This window comes from Sceloporus occidentalis, unplaced genomic scaffold (assembly GCF_023333645.1).
Source record: "Sceloporus occidentalis isolate IW3139 unplaced genomic scaffold, rSceOcc1.0.p SCAF_1, whole genome shotgun sequence".
In the NCBI taxonomy this organism is placed as follows: domain Eukaryota; kingdom Metazoa; phylum Chordata; class Lepidosauria; order Squamata; family Phrynosomatidae; genus Sceloporus; species Sceloporus occidentalis.
The window spans coordinates 99,017,333-99,040,903 of NW_028316981.1; the positions used below are offsets into that span (position 1 = coordinate 99,017,333).

General features: G+C 37.0%; 1 protein-coding gene across 3 annotated transcripts in view; it reads left to right on the forward strand.

Annotated features, from left to right (window-relative positions):
• FSTL4 (follistatin like 4) overlaps positions 1-23,571 on the forward strand; it is a 645,791-nt gene that overhangs the window by 208,620 nt on the left and 413,600 nt on the right. The gene's annotated exons all lie outside the window — the stretch shown is intronic.

Below are 23,571 nucleotides of genomic sequence, written 5' to 3' on the forward strand. Positions count from 1 at the left end.
TCTTTTCCTGGAGCTTGCATCCATTGCTCCGGGTCCTAGTCTCTGGAGCAGCAGAAAACAAGTCAACTCCCTCCTCAATACGAAATCCCTTCAAGTATTTAAACAGGGCTATCATATTACCTCTTAACCTTCTCTTCACCAGGCTAAACATCCCCAGCAGACCTCAGATGGTCTGAACAGACTAGCTGGAAAAGTCAGCTTCCAGGTAGCTTGGGGTCATGGCATTTTTATGGTACATGCCCAAGATGGCAGAAAGCTGCCTGGTCGATCAGAAGGGGGCAGCTTCAATCTTCTCTGGGGCTTGGTGTTTTGATGATGTGTGTTACTGGAGTGCCTGGAAGCCACTTGGGGTTTGTGTCAGGGCCACCTAAGGCAGCCCAAAACTGACCCAATTAGTAGTGGATCTTTTCTGCTCCTATGCGGGCTGGGGCAGGAGGGCACCTTCAGGACTGTGGCATGTGTTTGCTTTTGTCCTGAGGCATCTTGGGCATGAGTGGCTTCAAACCGCCCTTTCGTGGCTGTCTCTTTTACCCCAAAGTCTAAACATAGTTAATTAATGGCCACAGGAATGTATACATGTCAACAAATTTATGATCAATGTCTTTTGAATTGTGTATACACAAAGTGCTTCTGACTCCTCCCCTTTTGTGAAACACAGCAAAATCTGATACCAGAATGAATGCTTTTTAATACTTTGATAATTGTGGTAAATAAAATCATTTTACTGCCACAGCAAGCAAGTAGAATGTGGAAATGCAGAACTATCTCATGTAATCAACTTCGACTAAATGCAGTCTTCCAAACTCTTTGTTGAAATTGTCAAAATGATTGATAGATTGTGAAGTTATTGAAGCAGAAGAAAGCCAAAATTGTCAAATCAAATTATTTAAAGATCACAGATATTTGTCTGAAATCTATCTTTTCAAAAGAAAATGTGTATGAAGAGCTGGTGTAAAAAAAAAAAGTATAAATATTGGTGTTCCTGCGTCTATCATCCACTCATCAGGTTATCATTTGACTGATGAACAATATTTATTGTAGTTTACATTTCATTACCACAGCATGAAAAGGAGAGGAAATATTATTGCCTATCACTTTGATGTGTTTACATTGGCTAATCTATTTCTTAATCATGGCATGCTCAGTTAAACAAGTTTATGACCAACTAAAATCAATATAATTTTAAGTGCTTTAACTAGGTCCAGGAATGCAGCCTAAGGGTTTTCCATATCTACATGGATCCATAATATCCATTTCCTATTATACTGAAGTGTTCACATACCATGTTAATAGCCCTAAAAAAAAATCTAAAGAATAAACCCATAAACAACATGATCATCACCATTTGCACCAGCATTTAAAAAGGAATGGCATAATCACTAAGGCCTTTTCAATCACATGGAAAAAAATGTCAACTTACTGCTTTGATTGCAGCCATCATCACATTTAAGTCTTTCATGAGACTTGGGGCTACTGTCCCCATCAAGCTCCCTTCCCATCTTGTCCCTTAACTCCACCCTCCCTCCTTCCCTGATATGCCTTTCTCTGTTTTATTTTTTTTAACTTTTGTTGCACAGTTTTAGAGCTCCGCAGCTCTGATTTAACATTTTAATAATAATAAAAATAAAAACATTGAGGCTGCAGAGCTCCAAAACTGGGCAAAAACCTTAGAATTTCTTTTTAAAAATTATGAGGGGGGGGGAGGGGACAGTGTCACCACATGTCTGCCAATCATGCAAGTGCCCCAGGAATGTCTTTCCACACCTAGGGCATTGTGCGATTGGCAGCGCATTCACAGATTTCCCCCGTGAATGAGAAGGGATGGCAGGGGACAGGACAGGGATGAGAGGGAAGTGGCATCATGCAGTCATCATTGCTGATCCTGCTTCCCTCCCAATGAAATCATGGATTAAAAGCCCTAAAAGTCAACATGAGTTTCTCAAAGACAAGTCATGCCAGACTAATCTGATCTCTTTTTTTAAAAAAAAAAAAAATCAAGTTACTAGCTTGATAGATGAAAGGAATACTGTGGATGTGGCCTATCTTGATTTCAGTAAGGCTGTTCACAAAGTCCCCCAGCAAATTCTTGCAAACCACCTAGCAAAATGTTGCTTAGACAGTGCAACTGTTAGATGGAATTGTAATTGGTTGACCAACCAAACCTAAAGGGTGCTCAGCAATGGCTGCTATTCATCCTGGACAAAAGTCACTATTTGGGTGCCACAAGTTTCTGCCCTGGGCCTAGTGCTAGTCAGCATCTATCCACAATTTGGATGAAAGAATAAAGGGCATGCTTATCAAATTTGCAGATGACACCAAATTAGGAGGAGTAACTAATACCCCAGAGGAGAGGAACAAAATTCAGAATCAAGTTAACTGAATAGAAAGCTGGGCTAAAACTAACAAAATGAATATCAATGGTGAGCAATGTAAAGCTACTGCACTTAGGCAGAAAAAAATGAAATGCATAGATATAGAATGGGGGACACCTGGCTTAACAAGACTACATGTGAAAGGGATCTCAGAGTCCTAGTAGACCACAAGCCGAACCTGAGTCAACAGTATAATGTCGAAGCTTTAAAAAGCCAATGTGATTTAGACTGCATCAATATAAGCATAGTGTCTATATCAAGGAAAGTAATAATGCCACTCTATTCTGCCTTGGTCAGGCCTCACCTGGAATACTGTGTCCAGTTCTGGGCACCACAATTCAAAAAGAATGTTGACAAGCTGGAGAGAGTCCAGAGGAGGGCAACCAAAATGGTGAAGGGTCTGGAAACTATGCCTTATGAGGAGACACTTAGGTTGTTAGGTATATTTAGCCTGGAGAAGAAAAGGTTAACAGGTGATGTGAAATCCTTGCATAAATATTTGATAGAATATCATACTGAAAATGGAGCAAGTTTGTTTTCTGCAACTCCAAAGAACAGGACCTGAAGCAACCGATTCAAACAAGAAAAGAGATTCCACCTAAACATTAGGAAAAATGTCCTGACAGTAAGAACTGTTAAACAATGTGGTGTGGTGGTGTAGAATGTGGTGCAATCTATTTCTTTGGAAGTTTTTAAACAAAGGCTGGATGGTCATCTGTTGGGAGTGCATTCCTGCATATTAGGGGTTCAGTTTGATGGTCCTTGTGGTCTCTTACAACTCTGATTCCATGATCATTACCCTCCTCCACTTAATATCTATTTCAGAATGCCCAGGAAATTCCTTCCTTCCTTCCTTCCTTCCTTCCTTCCTTCCTGTATATATATAAAATATTGGTGAACAGGCTGTTTGAGCAAAATGGCATAGGGGCACCACCTTATTGTCTTGTTGTCCCATGCAGTCCTATGTTTTTCATTAAATCACTTAATGCCTTTACTTGCTGGCACTAAAGGAAATGACAGAGAATGTTCAGAGTCATTTAATATATCAGGAGACCTTGGGCGGTTGGCGAATGGTGGGGCAAATCTTCCGGGTATTCTTACTGAAGAATGCAAGGACATACATTTAGGATGGGGCTATCATCTTGGAACATTGGAAAATAAAGGTTAAGGAATTTATTTGTAGTTGATGTGGAATGAAATGGAAAACCAGTAAAGATATTTGAGGAGTTGCATCACAGAATTTGAAAGTTATGAACAAACCAGAGGTGAATGATATGAGAAGTAAAGAAAGTGGGGTCGCAATAAAAATAGACTAGAAGGAGACACCTGTAATATCTCAGGCAGAGGAAAACCAGAGCATGAAACAACACTGGATTATTTTTTTTTAAAAAAAATGCTTCCCTCAATCCCATCCTTGCTCCTCATATACTATAACTGAAATTACGTTATTATGTTCTTATGAGGCTTTGTGGTCACCTTTTACAATTCAACCCAACCTGCAATATAGAACCGAGCTATCCCTTGACATTAATTTTGGATTAATCTTTTGCCTTTACTTTTTTAATATTTTTTTTAAAGTGCACTTTTTTCTTTTTTAAAATCATAAATAAAATTATGGCTCCTATCTTCCCAGATTTCCAGAGAAGAGTATGAACTCCCCTTTGCTTTTTGAAGAAACAAGGAAAACTCCATCATTTACTGGATATCATTAAGTTTTCCTTGAAAAAAATCAGTATCTTCTTCAGTGAAAGTCTGGCTGATTAGAAATTCAAGAATAGATGGCTATATAAAATTTAAGGTCAACCCTCATTAGCTGAAGTAAGTATATCCCATGCATTCACCATTCCAGGTCACTGAATATCTGGGGTTCCTTGTAGGTCAGATGAAGAGCAGAAGGTAGAATTGTGTGGAATGTTAGGATTGTATAGATATTGGACTTTTATTGGGGAATTGTAATTTTATCTGCTGTATGATACTGCCCAATGCACTGCTTGGAGCTGTTCTTGCTAAGCATATATTTGTGATAGAGATTTGAAATGTCATGTCACTGTGTTCAGATTGAATAAATGCCATGATTAAATACAGAAGAGCTGTGGGGTGGCTTTCCTGGAAATCTGTAGCCAATGTTAAAATGGTATCTCTCAGATGTAAATACAGTTTCTTTGTTAATTCAGTTCCCGTTTCTTTTCTAATGCATCAGTTTACACAAGAGCCATTTAACTTAGAACTCAGGCTGCATCTACGCTGCAGAAGTAATGCTGTTTAACATAATATTAACTACTATGGTTCAAAGCTATGGAATTCTGGGAATTTTAATTTGTTTGTGGCACCAGAAATCTCTGAGAAAGAAGACTAAATGTCTCACAAAACTACAGTTCCCAGAATTTCATAGCACTGTGCCATGGCACAGAGCAAAAACAGAAAAACATCCTTTTGTTTCAAATCTGCTTATATTACTTGTCACATAATATAAGAGAACCAATCTATGATGTGGCCTTATTTGCTGTTTTCTGGACTCCTTACTTGAAATAGGGTATTATCGAGGTAGAAAAGTTGCAGCAAACAGCAACCAAAATGATGACAGTTACAGGACGGAAGCACCTTCCCTCTGAGAAAAGTCCTGTGTGTGTTCAGAAGATGGAAATAGAATTCTCTCAGTCAGTCAGACATCATAAAAACTGTGGTCTCTTTTACACTACAGAGTAAAAACACTTTCGTAGCACTTCATCTGCCAAGTCTCCATCCTGCTGAATTCTGGAATTTGTAGTCTGGTGAGACATGAGAGCTCTCTGTTAGTGAATTTTAAATACCTCATCAAATTACAATTCCCAGGATTCCATTAGAGTCAATGCTGTTGAAGTGCTATCAAAGGCCCCGTACAGACAGGCCAAAATAAAGCTGCTTCGGGTTACTTTGGAGATATGCTGTTTAAATGATGCATGTGTCCTAAGAGTCTGGAAGCTGCACCAAAGCCGTGCTCCAGTCCTAAGGACTGGAGCTTGGCTTTGGTGTGGCTTGGTGTGGCTTCCAGACTATTAGGACGCATGCATCATTTAAACAGCATACCTCCAAAGTGACCCACAGCAGCTTTATTTTGGCCTGTCTGTATGGGCCCAAAGTTCTGCAATTGAGCAGTGTGAATCAGACCATAGAGTTATCTCATGAAATGACTGATTAATAGTTTCAAAACAGGTAAAATATTTTTGTTACATTATGCATAATTGGCTCAGGGGATTCACTGCAAAAATGTGTTATGGAGCCATTGGCTTTGATGATAGTAAAAGAGTTTTTAAAAAAAAAAAAAAATCAATAGTTGTTAACCATTCTAGCCTCTCACTTCAAAGATTGCTGGGTAGTAGTGGTGCTGGTGAGATCAGGAAGGACTACTTCCCTTATATCCTACTCATGAGTTTCCAGAAGCATCGAGCTAGGAACTATAAAGACCTTTCATTCAATCCAGGAGATGTCTTCTTGAGATTTTATGTCTTAATTTCATAAGCAAAGTTAGGATTTTTTAAAATAAATTTTTATTGAACTTTTCCACACATAAACAAATATCCATAAAAACATAAAAATCATATAAATAATCTGATATTATTTTACAACTAAACATTATCCTCTAAAAAAAACCCCACCTATACACTTCCATCTTTACTTTCTATTTACTTCCTTGTCCTTCTTCTATTGTCTCGTAACCTTCCTTACTTTACCTTTACCTTCCCTATTCTCCATCTTCTTCCAGCTCCATCCTTTCAACTATCATCCTTCTCTCCTTCTCACTCTAACCCTGTCACTCTCCTTTCCTTCTCTCTCTTTCTCCCTCTCATACTTCCAGCCACTTTTTTATACCTTCTACTCTCATACTTTAACCTTCTTTCACCTACTTTTCCATTCATACCATCCTTCCTTCCTATCAAGTGCTAATGTGTTTTTAAACAGTATTCTTGACTTTCTGTATCCTTCTTATTCTTTGCATCTATATTTCTACTCTCTCTCTTCTACCTTATCAGGATATCTTGTTCAGCTTACTTTATACTATTTCGTATTCTATTTGTTTCCTCTTACTTATATCAAATCTTTTTCTTATCCCTGTTTTACCCATAGTTGAACGGGAGAACAAGAGTACAGTGGTGAGATTAATGATAGCAAAAAAGTGGAAAGACCAGGGAGATTTACAAATACAAGATTGGTATAGAGAGAGATGAAAAATAGCAATTAATGATAAGTTAACTAGTGGAATTAAGTTTAGAAGAGGAATAATCAAGAGAAATGATTTCGAAGCAATATGGAAAACATTTGTACAAAAGGTTTTAGTAAAAGAAGGAGGTGTCTTACCACCAGAGGAAGAGCTACAATTCTGGAGGTAGAGTAATAAGAAGATATTAGGCTCTGGTGATGGGGAGCACTTGGGGAAAGGGGGAAACGGGGGGAGGGGGGAATTATGAAAAGTATATGATGAAAAGAAATATGAATTAGATTTAGATAAAGTAGTAAAGAATGGAATATAAAGGGATATATTATATGTATGGGGGATAGTATGTAAAAGTTTTTATATATTATTGTGAGGCGAATTAACCAATATTTTGTTTTATCAATTTATTATAATAACATTTATTAATTTCATTCTACCAATAAATATTTAAAATAAAAGAAAAAAAGAAAAAGAAACAAATCTAATTACACAGTTGTCCCTCTGCATCCTAAGGGAGAGGCGGGATAAAAATAAAAATCATAAAAAAAACCCTTTTTTTAAAAAAAAAGAGTAGAGTGGACCCTTGCTATATGCTGGGGTTTGGTTCCAAGATCTCTTGTAGATAACAAAATCCGTGGATGTTCAAGTCCTATTAAATATAATGACATAGCAAAATGGTGTCCCTTATAAAAAATGGAAAATCAAGGTTTGATATTTGAAATTTATACTTTTTTGGAACATTTTCAAACCGTGTATGCTTGAATCTGTGTATAAAAAATCTGTATAATAAGGGCCGACTGTATTACTATTATTGTTACTATTGTTATTGTTCTCTTTCCTCCTCCCCATTATAGCTATCTCACCCCACATGTTTTTCAGATAATTTGTTACCATGGTCTTCTTTGACCTTACCTAAAGAATGACCTCCTAATAACTGTGTTTGATCCATCCATTCAATAGCATCGTATAGTTTCAACAACCAATCTTATTTGCTCAGGATAGACCTGGATTTTTTGTGAAAAAAATATCCTTGTCGTTGTGGTCATATAGAACAGTTTACCATTTGTTTCTCAATTTCACCTTCTGTCATCCTTAATAAGTAAAATTCAGGACACATCTGTAGTTTGATCTTCAATGTACTGCTTAGAATGTCATTAACCATTTTCCAATAAGCCCTCGCTTGTTTGCACGACCACCAGCAATGGAAAAAATTCCCAGGTTTATCCCTACATTTCCAACATAAATTACTATTATTTTAATATATTTTTGAGATCTTCTCTGGGGTCATATACCAGCGAAAGTACATTTTGTAAAAGTTTTCTCTTATGTTTTGGAATACTGTATATTTTGATACTTTTAACCATGTATTTTCCCACCTGCTCATTTCTAATGGGTATCCCACATTTTTCAACAAAAATATCATCACCTCTTTTACTCTTTTATCCTCCAATTCCATTTTAAACAAAATTTTATAAAAATTCCCAGTATCAAGAAAATAAAAAAAATAAAAAATGTTTATTGATTAGCCCTTAGGCCATTTCAGAATAACACAAAATAACACTAAAACAAGTAAAACACACTATAAAATCCTATAGAAGTTCTATAGCAATTAGAAAAGAATTAAAATGTAATAACACAGAATTCTTTCTTCTTGATACTATAAAAATTCCCAATAGGTTTTTAGATTCCATACGTAAGTTTTTACTAATTTCAGATTCTTTGTCTTCAAATCCATGTATTCTATTATCCATTTTGTACCATTCAAAAATGTGTCTGTATGAAAACCAATTTAGTTGATACCCTTCTTCATTCACTTCCTCATAGGATTTCAATTGGATTTTACCATATTGGTTTTTTTAACAATATTTTGTATATGAGCCATGTTATATCCATTGACATTTCTCTCCTATTGAATGCTTCTTGAGGCGAAATTCAGTAGGGTATTTTAGTTGCGATTCTGGCTTTATATTTCTTCCAAGTATGTAACAATGGCTTCTTCACAAAGGCCTGGTACAGACTGCCAAAATAAAGCTGCTTCAAGTCTCTTTGGAGGTATGCTATTTAAATGATGCATGGGTCCTAAGAGTCCGGAGGTCGCGCCAAAGCCACACTCCGTTCCTAAGCACTGGAGGGCAGCTTTGGTGCAGCTTCCGGATTCTTAGGATGCATGCATCATTTAAACAGCATGCCTCCAAAGAGACCCGAAGCAGCTTTATTTTGGCAGTCTGTAACAGGCCAAAGTGATTATTAGAATCCCTGTTAACTTCCTCTTTCCCATATCCCAGATATTCATCCCAGCCAAACCCCCATCCCATCCCTTCCAATTCAAGTAATTTATTGTTCTCCAATCCAAGCCACTTTTTTAACCAAATGAAACAGCACGTTTCATAAATGTATAATTTCATATTGGGTACTCCTAATCCTCCTCTTTCCTTTAGGTCTTGTAATATTTTCAACCTAACTCTTAGTTTTTTACCTTTCCAAATAAATTCTGAAATGTCTTTGTGCCATATTTTAAATGGGCGCTCTACCATTACAACTGGAATCATTTGGAATAAGAATAACATTTTAGGAAGGACTATCATTTTTATCATTGCCACCATACCTAGTAAGAAAATATTTATTCTATTCCATCTTATAAAATCCTTTTTTATTACCCCCATACTTTCTAATAATTTTTTCTCAAAAAGTCTGATTTGAAACATTTCTCCCTAAATATTCTACACTTTTCTGTATTTTAATTCCTATACTTTTGGTTAATTCTTGATCCTCCTTTCTAGTTAGATTTTTTTGTCACATTCACTGATTTGTCTTTATTTATCCAACATCATGCAAAATCTCCAAATTTCTCTATCACTTCTATTAAGGTTTTAACACTTACCTGTGGATTATCTAAAATTATTACTCTGCAGAGGTCCTAACCTTATAATTATATTTCTTAATCTTTAAACCTTGTATATCTTCCTCCATTTTAATTTTCTTTATCATGTTCTCCATTACTAATATAAATAATCAAGGAGATAGTGGACAACCTGCCTTGTACCCCTCTCTATTTGAAAAATATTTGTTCTTTCAGTGTTTATATAAATTTGGGCCTTTTGCTTTTTATAAATTTCACTTATCCATGTAATAAAAATTTGACCTAATTCCATGTTGTTAAACACTGTCACCATTGTCTTCCAATTTACAGAATCAAAAGCTTTTTAGAAATCCATAAAGACTAAGGCTATTTTTTTTTTTTCATTATGGTGTTCATAATATTCCAAAATATTTAAGATAACTCTCATATTTTCCCTCATTTGCCTCTTGGGTAGAAAACCTCTCTAATCCTCGTCAATCCAATATGCATGCATGTCTTCAATTTATTTGCCAAAATCATTATAAATTTTTATAATCTATATTTAAAAGCAGCACTGGTGTAAAGTTTTTTTCAATCATTCATATCTTTGCCCTCTTTTGGGAACATTACAGTGTCTACTTTGCTCTAAGATCCTGGTATACCTTCTTTTAATATTGCATTCATTGCTGGTTGAAGAGGAGTAAACAATTCTGTCATGAATCTTTTAAAATATATTGCTGTGAACCCATCGGACCCAGGGGCCTTCATGTCTTTACAATTTTTAATCACTTCTAAAAACTAGTTGTAATTTTATCACTTAATTTTTTTATATTGATCCTCATTTGGGAAGGGAAGTTTAATTTCTTTCAATACTCATTTATTTTTCTTAAATCTGTTGCTTCTTCCCTATATAGAATCAAACAGAATTTGTAAAACATTTCTTTTATTTTCTCCTGTTGTGTATATATTTCATTTTCCTTCTTAATCTTAGTTATAATTTTCTTCTCTTTCCCCCGCTTAATTTAAAGACAACCACCTACCAGGTTTATTATCATTCTCAAATTGTTTTTGTTTTAATGATTTCATTTCCCTCCCCCTCAACTGCTACTATTTCTATGGAAATTTGTTTTTTCATGACTTTTCTTCAATCACATCTTTATTACTCGGGTTACTCTTTAGTTCTTTCTCTTTAAATGCTAAACTATTATTAAGAGAGGCAACCCCCCTCCTTTTGTAACTCTGCATTTGATGCATTAAAAAACCCTTAACACCACCTTTTTTGTGTCCCATATAGCTGACATCTTAATCGCTTTGGTCATATTTTCCTCAATAAATAAATAAATATATATATTACTTTCTTGGCTTTCACAATAACTTCTTGATCCTTTAATAATTCATCATTTAACCTTCATATATATGATAGTTTGTACTCGTTAACTACGGGAGGGGGGAGGAGTTAGGAATTTCTCATCATAAATTGTAAAATGCCTGGCAATTGCCAACTTTTGGCTCTATAATCTGCAACATGTATGTCCCAGTTCAATGAAGTGAAGTTGCCTTGAAGCATGCAGTCTAAAGTGGATGGGATTTCACACAAGCTACAATAAACCAATAATTGTTAAAAGTGTCACTAGATTCTTTCTTCACCCTACCCTTTCTTTCCCTTTTTCTACTTGTACACATATGTTTAGTTGGTCTAGGATTCTTGAAAAGTACAAACAGATAATGGAGCCAAATAGAATTTAAAACAAAACAAATCACCTTCAATGAGAGATAATGAAAACAAGTCCAAGTCCCCATTGAGATGCACCATAAATTAGACTAACAAAGAAGAATGGCAAGAGAGCACAAGCAAATGTTTGGAAGCTAACATATAGTTTTTCACATTTATATCAGAACATAATTTCCTATAATAGCAACCCTGCTGGGACAAAAAGAACAGGAATCAAAGGTCATTATGAAATACTGTGATCCTGCTACTAATACCAGAAGGTTGGATTGCACACACAATTACATTAGGAAGATGCTAATTAAGATTTTAATCAAATACTTCATACAAACTATTTTTACCATCTGTTGAATACGAAAATGTTTGATGCAATCTTTGCATTAGTAAGAATAATTTTGTATATTAAGATTATCACATTACACTTTTAAAGCATTGCTGTTCCACTTTAACTGCTCTGGCTGCCTACTGTTGCATTCTGGAATTTGCAGTTTAGGAAGGGACATTTAGAATATTCAGCCGGAGAGCTCTTAGGCCTCACTGAGCTACAAACCCCAAAATGCAGCAGGAGACAGTCAGAGCAGTTAAAGTAGAACAGCAAAGCTTTAAGAGTGTAGTGTGATAATCTCCCTAAACAGGAAGAGTATGCAAAGTTGTGATATCAAATAGAGAAAAACTTGGACTAAGTTTAGGAAAGCCTGAAAACAACAATAACTAAATGAACTTTTTGGGAAGGGCAACACTCTTCTTCTCGCCCTCCTTTTGAGTTAACTGAGTGCAAACATGGTGATTCCCCATTCAACACTTGATTAAATAGGTCTACTCTAACTGGGACTTACCAGTAGGATTGAGGCCATGATCTGTGATTCATCATTCTTTATCATTCAGTGGCGGGATACAAACCGCCATAAAGTACGCGCTCCGCGCGTACTAGGGTTAGGAAGGGCCGTATTAGGGTTAGGAAGGTTCTTACCTTCCTGACAGCCCTTCCTCCCAGTACGCGCGGAGCGCGTACTTTTTTGCGGTGCCCATCCACATGGGCGCCGCCATGTTGACGTACTGGACGCTGTGCGTCCAGACGTGTCACGGCGGAAGTGACGTCGCGAGGACGCACTCCACCCCTCGCAGCGCCACTTCCGCGTTCCAAAAAGGAGCGGCATTTCGCCGCTCCTTTTTTGCTGCGCAGGGAAGCCTCGCGGTCTGGCAGCTGGGGCTTCCCTACGCAGCGAATGGCGGCGGCGGGAAAACGGCCCCTTGAGGGCCGTTTGTATCCCGCCAGTGTTATCTATTAAGACTGTGTTTCTTATAACACCTCATGACAACAAAAAGTATGGATAAACACTATTCTTTTAAAATTCCTCACTGTATGGAGTGAGTTTCCTAAGTATGATCACTGTTGTTGTTTATGTTGTTGTTGTTGTTGTTGTTGTTGTGTGCCTTCAAGTCATTTCTGACTTACAGTCACCCTAAGGCAACTCTAACCCAAGGGTTTCTCAGAAAGATTTGATCAGAAGAGGTTTGCTTGTCTTTCTCTGAGGCTGAGAGTGTGTGACTTGCCCAAGGTCACCCAGTGAATTTCCATGGCTGAGCGGAATTTCAACCCTGATCTCCCAGCATCCTAGTCCAGTGCTCAAACCACTACACCACAGTGGCTTTTTCAATTATGAGCATACAAGTTATGAATATGATAGGATACACTGCTGTGTTAACATTCAACTATATCCTCTAGATCCGTAATGGTCAGCAGTTCACGCACTAATTCATTTTCCTGTTGGAACCCAAACACAGTTCGTTAATAAGAGTACATCACAGTAAGTGGTCTCAGAAGTGCAGCTATAATAATTTACAGAGTGGGGCAGAAAGAAGTAATTGAATTTTAATCTGTGGAATGAAATCGCACACCCTTCTCCACTTAAGCAGTTTGTCATAAATATGCATTTGCAAGAGTAATAATGGTAAAAGCATATGTATAAAATTACACTTGACAAACATCTGTGAAACTAACTTCTGAAAATCTATTAGATTTCACTTTTTACAGCTCATCTAATGTTTCTACGCCTATTAATCTTTGCTGTTAACCATTTAGAAATGGACAAAATAGCCACCGCATTTCTGAAAGCAATAGTGGAAATGGAATAGTCTTGAGCTTTTCATTAAAAGTTAGGTTTCCTTAACTTATGAAAACCTGATAGTAAATTCTCATTCAGCCAATTAAGGGTTGACACCAGAACAAAGCTGAAGGCAAGGAGAGGCAAGAGCAATCCCAGGTGAATCCCAGGCACAGCCCAATACCTCCTTGCCTAAAATCTGTCTCCACCAGGGAAGCAGCCTGAGCCTAGTGCCAAAACCAATTTACAAGGAAGGGGATAGGAAGCAACAAAATTCCCTCTTAGATCTCTGCTGATTTCACTGGAGACCCAGTGAAGACAAAAGTTGGATCTTTTTTCCACCTAGGTGCCTGTTACTATTTCTCCCCCACCATATCCATAAATTGCCAAGGCAATGTATTCTAGGTACTTGGAAGCTGCCTTTTATGGATAGAAGGGACACAAAATTGCACAGGTCAAATATTACATGGCACCAGCCAGTCTCCCCCACATGACTCCGGACTAGAGAAGTAATATTTCCAGATATTTCCCCTAGGTTTTTATTTTTTCAGAAAAAAATGGGAAAAATTTGGAAAATTGAAAAAATGCAATGTTAGCACTTTTTACAGACTGAAACTCTGTTACTTTAGGAACATAAAATTGACTATATACAATTTGACTTGGCATCAAATTATCACAATTGGTATATTAAAATACAATGTATTCAAACAATTATTACAAACAAAATTTATTTTTATTTTTGGGAAATTCTGGGAATTGTAGCTTGTTGTGGCATCGGAGCTCTCTGAAAGAGAAGGCTAAATGCCTCAGAAAACTACAATTCCCAGAATTCCATTGCATTGAGCCATGGCCATAAAAGTGGTGTCAAACCTGATTATTTCTGCAATGCAGATGCAGCCCTGGTTATCAATATCAGTCTCTGCTTCTGCTTTGTTATGTTTGTTATCTTCACAGTTATCATGAAATTTTAGAAATTGAAGGTTTAACAAGATTGAAACAGGATTCTCTACCCTTTCACATGCCCGTTTATTTCTTGATTTAGTGTGAGGATTTCCAAACATAGACGATCAGTGATGGGAAACATTTTAGGGACTGAGTGCCCAAACTAACAGGCCTTCCGGCACTGGGGGCAGGACTTCCATCCTCTGAGGGTGAGACTTCTGGGCTGGGAGTTCTGGAGCTTCAGCTGCCTCTCTGGAGACAGGAATATCACAACCTCCAGCTTCTGAGGACTTTCTTTCAAGTCGCTACAAGTTACAAAGACCTATGGGTCATTTTCTAATTTTAGGGGGTTTCATGCAGATGTGTTCATTAAGAATTTAGATAAATTTATTTCATGTTTTTTTCAGTCTATGGTTTTCTAATGTATGCCTTTGTTGATTAGTGTATATTATTATTATTATTATTATTATTATTATTATTATTATTATTATTATTATTTAATATGTTCCTTTCTCCAGGAAAGGGATGCAAGGCAGCTCACACATAAAATTTTTACAATAAGAAACTTTAAAACTTTACAATAAAAATGTTAAAACAATCAAAATCATCTTGTTAAAACAATATAAAATTGCATTACAGAGCTTCCTCCTTATAATTGATGCTTTAAAGGCAAAACAGGCTACCTTTTCAGAAATGCTTGTTTCGGTATTCCCTAATAAAAGAGTGATCAGATATGAGTAAGAGTTGTTTGATACCAACCCTAAGTCTTTGTATAAAGCATTTCTTATATCTTTATAAAATGGGCACTCTAATAAGTAATGACTTAGATCTTCAACTGAGTTGGAGCCACATGGGCAAACTCTTTCTTCCCAGATGGTCCTTTGATAATGCCCTTGCACCACAACCATGGTCATTGACTGACAATGTAGGGCTGTGAAAGCATATCTCTGTTTGAAATTAACTATATTATTCAGATATTGTGGGTAACTTGTTTGGAAAGGGAGTTTGGCATACCAAGGGGCACAGTTTGATAGACCAACAGAGGTACAATCTAACTGAAAGGCATGTTTCAAAATATGGGACTTCATATATTTTACAGCTCTATCATAATTTAAAGAGCACAACAAGTCCTTTGAGAGCCCATATGAATCAATAAGTTGTAAAATTTCTTGATTCCAAGATAGAAGTGTTTTGTTTTCAGGTTTCAACATTTCTTTGAAAGCAATCAATACAAGGACTGATCCTATCCCATTAGTGAGTTTTAGCCAGTATTTAATGGCTTGAACCTGAGTTATAGCCTTTGGGTAGACCTAAAATTGCTCGTAGGTAGTTATTTTGGACCAAGTTAGATTTTATCTTAGGCCCCCATATTTTAGCCCCATAATGCATCTGAGCTATATTTAGCCACATAAATTTTGATGGCTCCAGTAGAATCTTAATAGAGAATTGGCTGCATTAATAGCAAAATATACAATAGAACCAGAAACTGTGCTTATGTTAGTCTTTATTGTGTTTAATTCCCCCATGCCTCTTTATTTACTACATTAAGGTTCATATATAGTTACACCACATACTTAGTAGTTCTCTAGCCCAGGTTTGTTATTTCCTAGTCCCAAATGCCAGAGTAGGGCAAGGCTCAGTGGGAGAAGAAAGGAGAGACCTCAGTTTTTAATTATTATTTTTTTTAAAAAATGAAATTAAAATTATTCTTTTAAATTTTTCTTTAAAAATATCACACCTTACCAAATTTTCACTTTAGCCACATGGAACTATGTATAAGTAAATACATTTAGGCTGCACATATGATACTGTAATTTAAAGGCATGCATTTAATTTTGCTAGTTGTTTATGTCATAACTATTGCTGTTACATTCAGTGACACACATGAATTACACTTTATGAGTAATCACACTTTATGAGTACAAAGAATATCACTAAGGATTCTGTATTGTGTGGAAGAGGTGAATGTGGGGGGATAACACCATGAGTTACCACACCGGGTGACACCAGCCCTAGTGATGCCACTGCTTGCAGGTTCAGTTCTAAGCTAGGAAGTTTTCATTCCATGAGAGATTTGGCTCAACCAGACTCTCAGCTTAGTGCCTACTTTGCCCATTGCAGATTTGTTACTTTATAAGATTGTGGCCTTTTATATCCCATACAGTCTTCAGGTAACCTTATTCGATGAGAGGCATCATTGAAACAACAGACATTCATTTTAAAAGAATCATTTCCATGCAAAAGGTCAAACCCAGAAGAATGTATTGGATGGCACAAATTCTTAAATCGTAATAAGACAGCTAAAGTGCTGCTCAGAAAGCATAGAGTTAACTCCTTATGTGGCACAATTTTTCCCAATCCAAACAAGTATTTGTTGAAAGTCTTGCATGCACTAAAATGGTTTTAAAAGGGATAAAAGCAGGCAGGTGATAATGAAGGCTTTCTTCATGAATTCTATTAACACATGAAATGGGAAATTAAAGTTGCTATGTAGGAAGTGGGAAAATAAAAACAAAAAATGTGAGGTGAGGCAAGAAACTCACACTTAATAATTGGTGTTCTTTGAAAATATTTGTTCTACTTTGTAGCACTTTCATATGCAAGGCCTGCAATTTTCAGACACAGGCTACTTTCAAAGTCTTGATACAGAACCCAAAAACTGGCATGTTCTGTTGCTTATTGGAAAACAGAAGCATGATGAAGTGTTTTAGTTGTAATTTCTAAGTCTTAAGAAATGCACTTCATAAAGATCTAGAAGATCTGTACAGTTAGTACAAAATGAATCAAGTAGCCCATTGCAGAAATTAAACATTTTTGAGACTGACAAGTACCAAGGATAGGGCCTTCCCAGTGCGGCAATGACTTTCAATCTACCCCAGTTCTTTTATGTTATGTGCATGTTTCTGATTTAATTGGCAAAGGAATTAATAATTATTTCATTTCTGGGGAAGGGCATAAGTGACTTTTTGATGTGGAAGCTGCCTCATATACCCTTTAAATGGGTGAGAAACAGTGAAGAAACTTTCTAAAATTAATACACTCTCACACACCCACATACACACTCTTTCTAGGCTGTTGGCAGAGATGTTTCTCATCCTTGCTGGAGGATGCAAGGGATAAGAACTTATGTATGTGTTCTTATGCTGGATCACAGGCTTTCCAAAAGCTGTGTGTCTAGAGTGTCTCATGTTACCTTGTACCAAAATTGCCAGGCTGCTAGAATGATGAAAGAAACAACAATGGTATACATATGTAATAAAAACTAGAAGAGCATCAGAGACATATACTGGTGAACCAAAATCATGAGGAACAAATGCAAGGCACACTGGGATGAAGAATGGTATGTTCAACCTACTGCCAATCAACAAGTTCTGAAGACAGGGAAGCAATGCTTCAGTTTCTGGTTTACTACCAAACAATGGATTTAGCTAAGAATTTAGCAGGGAAGTACTACTCTGTGTTGGGAATAACTGTTCCTCTTGAACTTTATTGCTGCAAAGAGGGTACAGTTTTTCTTCAAGACCTTTGAAAAAGAATTTTTTGACATTTGGATTTCTTCTTGTTTGAGATGGAAAGAACTCGGGCAGGATTCCACCAGGTATTTCCTGTGATTAAAGCTGCATTCCCCCAACAGAGCCAGGAAAGGAGCAATATGATTCATGAATTCCACCCTAAAACCTGTTCCAGAGGATTGGGGAAACTGCAAAAATGCAAGAGTAGGATGTTTTGTTTTGTTGTGTTTTGGTTCCATGAAGATCTACAGGGTAAAGTGGAAAGAAAGTCCCATCACTAGAACCTGCACAGTTCTGGATCCAGGACTTGAAGGTGTTTTGAAAAGTAAAACTGATTTCCTTATGCCTACCTCACAAAAACATATGTTCTTTTTAATGATTACATCAGTATTCTACATTAGGTACTTAGTATTTAGAGATCTTGTAGCACCTTCGAGATTAACTAAAGAAAGAAGTTGGCAACATGACCTTTCATAGACTTAAGTCTACTTCTTCAGATGCATTAGCTACTTAGGTGAGTGTACTTAAGTATACTTAACCTCCTTCCTCCAACCTGATTGAAACTTCATTCACCGATTCTCCAATTGCTGGCAGAATGGACTTCCATTTCACCATGCAGCTGATGCCCAATAAAGTAGTTGGGGTGGGTGGTTAAGATCATGGCAATAGTGTCACAATTATTACTAAGTAGCAACTATGAATATGGATGGGGAAATCTAGGCAATAGGTTGTATACCACTTCTTAATTTTTACTTTATCATCCTGTGCAAAGGATCTTGCAACACCTTTGAGACTAACAGTATGAAAGAAGTTGTAGCATGAACATTCACAGATTCAGTCTATAAAGAAGTAGATCATGCTACAACTTTTTTCACACAGTTCATCTCAAAAGTGCTGCAAGATCCCTTTGCATACTGATATTCTAGACTAATACTGCTATGCCTCAAAATTCTTTATCATCTTATGTGCATCTCAAGGTACATGTGAATTTTTTTTTCTTTTCAGCTTGTTATGCTGTCTCAGGGACATTTAGATGTAAACAGTGATCACAAGTGATCATGAGCACATTTTCTTGTGGAGGTAGTGTGGATGAACAGTAGGATTAAGTTTACATTGGATAGTTTGTCCAAATTGGAGTAAACTCATTGAATCAATCAGAAACATGGTAAATCAGCATGTAAGTGCCACTGATTCATTTTGTGAGCACTTTTTGGGACTAATAACTGGATTTAGGACATGATTACTAAGTGTTTATGTCATATAACCAGTTCAGAGTGTACAGTGTAACTATGCAACACTATCAGCTGTACCAGCTCAATAAATGCCACCACTGATTTTAATTATCAGTGATCATCAACAGACATTAAGTGAATAATCATGTCACATTTAGATCACTATTATTTTTCAAGAGATTGACACTTTGCTTGGGGACCTAAAGTCTACAAATAACCTGTGATAGTATTCCAAGCCATTGACATGTCAAGAAAAGCTGCTTATTACATTCATCTCTGGGACTGTCTTTGTGAAATGCTGAATTATCTGAAAGCAATGCACAGATTTCAAGTCCCTTAAGCATCTGCCATTCTAACAGTTGGCTGGTAAAGCACTTGTCTGGCATGAAGAGATGTATTCCATAATGGTATTTTCCCAGGGTAAATGGATGTATGGTACTCCACTGCTGTAAGAAAATACTTGTTCTATATATCATATAACAGAAGATTTCAAAAGGATACAGGAATTTTGTGCTTGCTGTTGATAGTAATTTATTGTGGAAGCAGGAAGACATTATCTCTTTTGCTATGGATGTCCATTTAATATTACTTCTTAAGAAAATTCTTTAAAATATACCCGCTTATAATCTTCTTGTGAATTGAGACAAATTGGTTATTTTCGTCTATACTGTACTCTCAAATGTACTTTCAAGTGTTCTTTCCCACCTCACGAATGGGAAATGTATCTCTCTTTTGGCTGCTTCACTGCATTCCACTTATTTGTCAAAAAGTGACATTGCATATAATATGGGGCACTCTTTTTTTTAAAGAGCCCTCTATTAACATGATCTGCCAAGCCAAATATGGCAATATATTATAAATTACCAAGGCTCAGTTACTCTCCATTTTTGCTTCCTGTGTGGCATTGTTGTGAAAACCTAGGGCTTTAAAATACCTGGGAAATATATGGCTGCAGACTGCTTTCGTTTATACAAGCCTACCAATTTGATTTCATTTGTTTTACTGAAATTTGTATTTGAAAAAGTGCAGGAATACTAACATTACATGTACCTGCATTTAAATGGAAACTTTGCTGAAACTTCTCACGGTGATATCACCTTATCTGCTTTAAAACCCCAAATGTGACTTTCCTCTTTTATAACTGTAATTTTGAAAACAACTGATTTATATGCAGTAATAGTGTTTCAGGTGAGTTTCAAATTATCTGTTGCCACCAATATCCAGAAGCCACTCCATGTTCCTTGTGTATTTCATGCCAAATATATTGCTTGTGACAAATGTGTGATATCCTGTGGAGCTGGCTTTCAGAAACAGAAGGGTTGTTGTCTCTCATCATTAGATTAAGAGCAATGCAACTGCTGCTAGTTTTTGTAGGCAAGTGTTTTTCAAAATGTATTCCTATGAAGGAAATATATATATTCATGGTATACAAAATCTGATGTTTATCATGTTGTACATAAGTCAGAAGAAAACAACCCTTTGGTTCTTGGGATCACTTTTAAGTAGACTACTCTACCTTGGACAACAATATGACAAATTTACCATTTTGATGGTGATCCTGAAGGGCAGTCCAAGACTTTTTGCTCATTCTTGTAGTGAAGTAGCAAATGGTCCCTGTTTCTCACATCTAAACCAAACTGTGTTGGAATGTCAAAGATATCTTGGCACTCAAACAGCAAATCTCAAGTATTTCTTTTTCTCTCAATTATAATGCAAGGAGGAGGCACTAAATCATTAACAATTTCTGCTAGGGTATGCCTAGTTGGTTGTCTAATGTTGTGTTAATGTTACGTTAACATTAATGCTATGATCTTTCAAGCCTGACATGGGTTGGCTCTATTTGAAAACCTATATCTCCCTATATATGAAGAGCTAGTGTGGTGTAGTAGTTTGAGCACTGGACTATGACTCTGGAGACCAAGGTTCAAATCCCTGCTTGGCCATGGCAACCTACTGGGTGACCTTTGGGAAGTCACACTCAGACTCAGAGAAGGGCAAAGGCAACACTTCTGTGAGCAAATCTGGCCATAATAGGGTCACCATAGGGTTGCTATAAATCAGAAGCAGTTTGAACAACAACTTCCTATATGTTCTAAGATCTGTAGGAGGAAGGCTTTTCCTAATCCCAGCCCCATCTCAGGCACACATGAGAGCGAGCCTACTTGGTAACTGTTCCCAAGTTATGGAACTCTCCTCCCTGGGAGAACCAGTTAGCACACTTCCTGCTGTCTTTTCACCAGCAAACAAATAACTTTTTATTTAAGGACACTTTGGTTTTTTAGTGTGTTGTGGCACATAAGGTTTTTAATGAAGAGTGTAGTCTTTTTATTTTATTATATTTTGAATATCTTTTAATGCATTTTAAACATGTTTTCATTGCTCTCTTTAACTTGTGTCTTTAAAACAGAAATTTAGTTTGTGTTTTTTAACTTTTGCATTACAAGTTTGTTTGTTTTCTTAAAAAAAAGTATTGTGATTTTAAAACACTGTATGCGACCTTGGATATTAATTTTTTTTAAAAAAAGTAAGTTTGAGCCATCTAAGGCCAGGGATGTAGGTCTTTAGATAGGGCAAAATGAGGGCATTGTTATTCCAGTTCAGCATTCAGCACCCACAAATGAATTTTTCTATCATCCACCAAATTTCTACCAATGCAGAGATGTAGACACTGAAAAGCATTCACAGCTAAAACTCTTATATTTGCTGTGTTCACATTTCCTGGGTAACTTTACTAGGCTTTTTTATTTGAATGTCTAAACTATATTTTTAAACATGCAACTTAGTTTTAAGTTACTGCAATGGAAGAAATTGAGAACTGAAGAAAAACATTCATTGGGGGGCAGAATGTGGATCCCGCACCTCAGTGGAGTTGTTGAGTGGGGGGCATGCTTTGCTCGCCTCTCGGGATCAAATTTAAAAATATACCATGGCTTGCAAGCCACAGTAATTGGAGTCTGAGGGTGGAGCCAGAGGCCTTTATATGCCCTGCCACCCTCAGCTTCAGCCTCTTTCACTTTGCGTTCAACCCACCCTCCTGCCGCTTACACAGTGTGAAGTTTCTTGGTTGCTTCTGGGCCAGGTAGGAAATTTTTCCATTTTCCATGGGCTTCTTTGTCTACCCCACACTGTTGCAGTTGGGTTTGGACAATTGGCTTAGGGTGGTGTCTAAATGGGTTGTCATCGGGCAGATGGGGGGGGGGGAGAATTTGAGCACCTAGGTTTTGGTGATAAGGAGGTTTCTGGAACTGCCTGTTTAGGTCTTGAGACTTGGGAGGCAGAGAAAGTGGCTTCCTTTGAGGCTGGCCTGAACGATAAACCCTCTCTTTAAGCCTCGGGGCTTGGGAAAGGGACTTTATAGTTCGCTTTCCTAATGAAGGCCTGCCAGGGAGTAACCCAGCATTTGGGTTCTCCTTGGGGCTCAGGTTTTATCGCCCTGAGGAAGCTGCAGAAGAGAGGGAGAGTAGGGACCACCTTCTGCAGCTGCTCTCACACTAGGCTACTCCCTCCTAGTTGCAGTTCTCCTAAGAAAACAAATAAATTAATAAAAGATGCAGGGGGAGCTGTGTTGGCCACTTAGTAAATTCAAAATCCACCAAACAGTGAAACCTTTATTGGCCAACTGAAATGCACAATATACTTGTTGCAAGCTTTCAAAGCACCACTGGCTTCTTCATAAGGCAAGATGTTACATACCAAACAGGACAAAAAATAGAGATGTTAGTAAGATGCATGCATTTTGTTGTTTCTGTCCTTAGTTAAGATGGTATGGGGAAGGTATCTTTAGCAGGCTGGTCCCTCCTCCTCTGGCCATGCAGCAATTGGGCAAAGTCCAGGAAATTTAAAGTCTTTTTGAATATCAACATGTACTCTTCTTTTGCAATCCAATATGTCTCCATTCCTGTGAGGCCACCAGCCTCTTTGTAGGCAGAGGACAATGGATTTCTCAAGAAGGCTCCATGGTTTTGCATCATGACCATTTTGGTAGGTGTTGAGGTAAAACATGCCAATCTGGTCAAAATTTGAGATGGAAAAAAATGGTTTTACCTTGGTTGAAGGTCCTAGTCTGCTGGCTCACTCATCAGAGTTCCCCTGTTGCAGCTAAAATGCTGTATCTCACAATTCAGAAAACATGCAGGGGTAAGCTGTGTTGACTATTTAGTAAATTGAAACAAAAATCCACCAAGCAGTGATACTTTTATTGGCCAACCGAAATACACAATATACTTGTAACCAGCTGCAGATAACAGTGAAAACAATTAGGTAGAATAAGAAAATTTATTTATTGATTGATACATTAATAAATAGGTAACTTAATAAAGTGGCCCTTGTTTCAAACCCATTATCTGTGTCTGGTGTCCTTATTCATGGGCTGCTAAGCAATTTTTATTTGGAGGGTAGTGCTCTCATTCCTCCCTCCCATAGCTATACTCTGGCCTATCCTAGTGCTACACACCTATATCCTCTCATCTGCATTAAATTTTCTTATGGAGAAGTCTGTATTTTGAAGTAAGTTTGCAGTTATATTTTGAGGTAGCATAAGAACAACCAAACTGTGGAAACAGAGGAATTATTCAAAACATATCCTTATCATAGATGTTCATTTCATTAGCTGAACAATGGTAAATTTTCATTCTTCTTCAATTTGTTA